Raw genomic sequence first — 4,849 nt, forward strand, 5'->3', positions numbered from 1 at the left:
CTTTTAAAGACCTCCTTGTCCGTGTCACTGATTTAACGTATTTTGCATATAAAAGCGTTTATAAAGAACTTCAAAACAATTGCTAGCAATTATGAAGTCTTAGACGGCGAAATGTTTAGACTTTGCTAAAGAAAAATGTATATTATCACTGTAAATAAAAAAGTTTCCGATATTGATGTCCTGAAGTGTCAGTTTTAATGACTACAATAACAGGTTTTAGTCGTCTGTTCCTAAACTTTCTCTCTTTGTTCTTCTTTCCAGGGTATTGCAACGAAGCTATTTCAAAGTATTCGTCGAAGGTACAGAGAGTTACGGTCCATATTTCTCCACTTCGTCGAAGGTATACACAGTTACAGTCTCTACTTTATAAATAATTTACTTCTCTATTCATCAAGTAAGTGAATAATTTTTCTGTTTTGTCATATTTAATGTTTTTCACCCTGTTTCCACCCGATCCAGAGTCTGACTTGGGCATAGCCTATTTAGCCTACATTCTATCCGGTGTTGTTTATTATCTCAACAAATTCGTAATAACTGACAATATGTTGTTATACAAGCTATCAAAAAACAAATTTTGTTATAAACACAGTCTGCATGTTGGTATTTGTCTTAAGAACCGTGCTTTAATATTCTAATTACAAACACTTAAAAACTATTGAAAAAGTCAACCTTCTTTAGTCAAAACTTAAACTATCATTGTAACGTATTCTGTATTTTATTTCTAAGTTCAAAAAGTGAATAATATTAGCTTTTGCAGTATGGTTACTATATAAACTAGTGGGGAGCAGAGCAAATTTTCTGTCTAGATCCACTTTTGCTCCTATTGAGCAAAAGTGGCTCTAGACAGGAGTCAGATGAAAAGTTGGCCGAGTGTATACAAAAAGTATATAAAACTGATGTAACTCGACTTCTAAATATAAACTAAGACCTTACCAAATATACACATTAAGTTAATCCTTTGAAACTGCCTGACCTTAAGGAACTTCAGAATTTCCTATCGCCCACAAACGAAGAAAAGCTCTCAATAGAGGCGTAGGCTGAGTTTCTTTATGCTGCGAGAGTGCAGCGTAAATGACGTCACGAGCAGCTATCCCTACACGTCGCTGCATCATAGTTTAGAAACGCTTTCCGCTCGAGCGAAACACGGACGTCATAATATATCCTTTAATTTCAGTTACAGCCGAAAATAGTGCTTTAGTTAAAGAACTACAATATTTAAATAAAGAGATATAAAGAATCGAGCATTTATCTTTCCATAAATGTGAACAAAGTAAAGAGAAAAAGATATAGGCCTATAATTATATTTAAAATATAGTATTTTCTTATTCTTTAGATCAGTAATTCTCAACCTTTTTTGTTGATGTACCCCATTTTCCCATTAGTTGTTTCTCAAGTACCTTTATATTTTTGTATGTAAATTTTATAATTACTGCGTTATGTATACAGTCCTTATAACTGAGCACCATTAAAAAACTCTAATTAATTAACTATAACTAAAAGTGAATTACCTATTTTACATAGATAATAATAAATTTAATCAGGTACATACATTTATTTATTATTATTTGATAAGTATATTATATAAAATCACAGAAGTCATTTCAATACATGCATAAATTACATTTCCTAAAAATAAATAATTATAATTAACAATAAAGAAAAATTAAATTATTCTACAATCTAACAAAATTTAATGGGATATTTTTAATTTTAAATTTTCGCTGGATGATGAAATTTTCTTTAAAAAGTAAAAAAGACGTAGTCGTTTCCAAAAACTTGGGTGATCATCATATTTTTTTAAGTGTTCCTTAGTAAAAACTTCAGACGACCCGACCTTTCTTTTTAAGCTACGTGGCCGTCCTGGAAAAAGTTCCTTAAAACATAGAAACAAACCAATTAAAAAGTAATAATTTTTTAAAATTTGGATTTGATGACCTTACGACGTGGGATATTTGTTGCGATAAATCTTCAGCAATTTTTTCAAAATTTGGTTCCCACGTTGTTAAATAGAGATTATAATTGTGTACTGACCTTGAAAGTAATGGCTGCGAATTTATAACGTGCAGAACAATACATGAATCTTTCAATTTTTTTAACAAACGTAACGTATAAATTTGCTAAATATCAAGTAATGCGCGCATGCAGTGACATGCATTGCATGGTGGGGATATGATCCAGGCCTCGTTATTCCTAATACCAGTAGTCCAGTAAAAATACAAAGAGCCCGAATATTATCGAGAAATATTTAATGCTCGGTTAAACCGTAATTTTACTAGACTACAGGTTCACTGAGCACTATTGGCACAAATAGACAGGTAAATCAAGTGGATAAACAAGTTTTTTAGACTGTTAAAAGGGAAATCAGTGTTCACACTGGGATATTTTAAAGCAAGCTTTTGTCATTTCTTGTTTCTCGTATTAATAATTTACAGCAAATTGATTAACATGCGCCATTTTATAATGAAAGTTAGATGTACCCTTCGATTTACGCTCGTGCCCCTAAGGGTACATGTACCCCCGGTTGAGAACCACTGCTTTAGATAACTTTTAGAGTCATTTCATAAAATTTAATCTTTCCATAATATTTTTATCAACAGTCACTTCGACTTTATTTTTACAGCATAATATCGTATTATACACACAAGCGTCCATTTTGCTTTACACGTGTAGCGGACGTAAGAGCTGCTTTATCTTCCCTGCAATGACGTCTTGCAGCAAACGTTTAGAAACGGTTCGCTGCATTTAGAAACGGGTTTCAGAGGGTTCGCTGTAAAGCGCTTCTCGAGCGCTGCATAAAGAAACGCGGCCGTAGCTAGGGTGGGTTAAGTAGGACACGTGCGCCACTAGCAGAGGGCGCCAAATGGTTTCCAAGGAAACAAGGTTTGTTTCTGGGGGGCGAGGGAGGGGGTCGCCAATGTAGTGTCGTACCTCGAGCACCAGTTATGTTCGCTACGCCATTGTCTCTCAGTCAGTAAGTCAGTCAATCAGCCATGGCATCTGATGACGACATACTGGCTGTTCTTGGATATCTATTGGCAACAAATAATTCTATTAAAACTCACGAGAAAAAACATATGCGTAGACGTCTATGGTGTAAAGAGTGGCTTAAAAAAAGAGGATCGTATTCCCACGTGAACCTGATCTCAGAATTGAAGTTAGTACCTGAAGATTGGTACAACTATTTAAGAATGGACGAAGAAACGTATTTAAATCTATTATCATTGGTTACACCAATTATAAAAAAACAAGATACTGTAATGCGAGCAGCAATTCCACCACATGAGAGGCTCACGGCGACCTTAAGATATTTGGCAACTGGCAGAAGTTTTGAAGATCTCAAATTTTCAACAGTAATATCATCTCAAGCCCTTGGCTACATCATACCTGAAACATGTGATGCTATTTACAAAGTCCTTCAAAAAGATTATTTAAAAGTAAGAACAAACTTTTCTTTTTAATAGACTTTTATTGTCATAAGGTACAAAAATGCCATATTACATATAAACATATACAAATTACAATATCAGAAAGTAGAATGACATAATTAAAATTTAAAACAAATGAAACTATGTCATTTTAACATGGTGATCATTAATTAAGATTATCCTTTCTGATATTGTTCTTGCTCCTGATAATGTTCAACGGAAGTGCTGGAAGAGGGATTAATAATACCGAAACCGGTAGAAATTGGTGGTTGATAGGGAATAAATTGATGTGGCAAGTGTTGCGCTTCTGATGTTGTTTATTTTTTTATAACGCTTTCTTTATTGGCCTTTGGCTCTATTTCTTTTAGTTTTTCGATTAAACGGAGATAAGCAGCTTCTTTCTTGCTTCTATTGTGGTATTCTTTATTTTTAATATGCCAAAGGCATGGTTCGCTCTCGTAAATTTTAAAAATTCCTCCAAATTTTCACTTGACATTGTTCTAATTACTCAGTTCTTACAACTGGACGACACGACAGCGCACACGTTTTGGTGGGCCTACTCAGCCTGACACAGCGCAGGAAAATCAAATGGTTTTTCGATTCTACTCCGATGGTCGGCACAGTCTGCCGAAGCTATTAAATTTCCCCCCACACACTACCAGGAATTATAAAGGTCAGGCATGCGTGCTTAATCCTCAAAGGATTAACTTAACGAGTATAGACGTAAACTTGCATGATTAATTTTTATTTTTTACATTAAAAAATTACCTAAATTTCTTAAAATCATTATTTATCTTTTAAAGTCTTCATTACCTTAAAAATGCTTTCTTCTTCTCAAGAATAGTTTTTTTTTTGGTATCTATTAAAAGTTTGGTTAATGATGTTATAAATAAAAATTCAGAAGCTTCAGCTAAATATATTTTCTCAATAAATTTATTAAAAATATCTTAAATTCTTACAAAATAATTCTTCCGTTAACAATAGAATTCATTGATAGGAATAAATCTCATGTAAAATAGTTTTGATAGCTTTAAGTTATATTGTAAACTGATTATATAGTAAATTAAATTAATTAAAATATCTATAACCATAAGGCAGATAATAGGAAGGGCTTATCACACCAATGATAATGGGCACAAACGCTCAAGAATCAAAGTAAAAATTTAATAAAACAAAAAGGAGGTACAATAAGATGATTACCTAAGTATAAAAACCGTAAAAATCCAAAATGCATTTCGGACTATTTGTGCATGGGCCTTCATCTATTAAAAGTTAAAATAGATAAAATTAACAGTGACATCTGGCTGCATCATATGTTGTCACCACTTGTGCTCCAGATGTGTAAGGTAACACACCTCCTTTGTAACCGCTCCCTGCATCTTGTAGAAATGTCTGAACCTGCAACTCTGTTGTTCTACTGTTTT

The sequence above is a fragment of the Centruroides sculpturatus genome, unplaced genomic scaffold (assembly GCF_000671375.1).
Source record: "Centruroides sculpturatus isolate CEXI.00-Female unplaced genomic scaffold, Cexi_2.0 scaffold522, whole genome shotgun sequence".
In the NCBI taxonomy this organism is placed as follows: Eukaryota; Metazoa; Arthropoda; class Arachnida; order Scorpiones; family Buthidae; genus Centruroides; species Centruroides sculpturatus.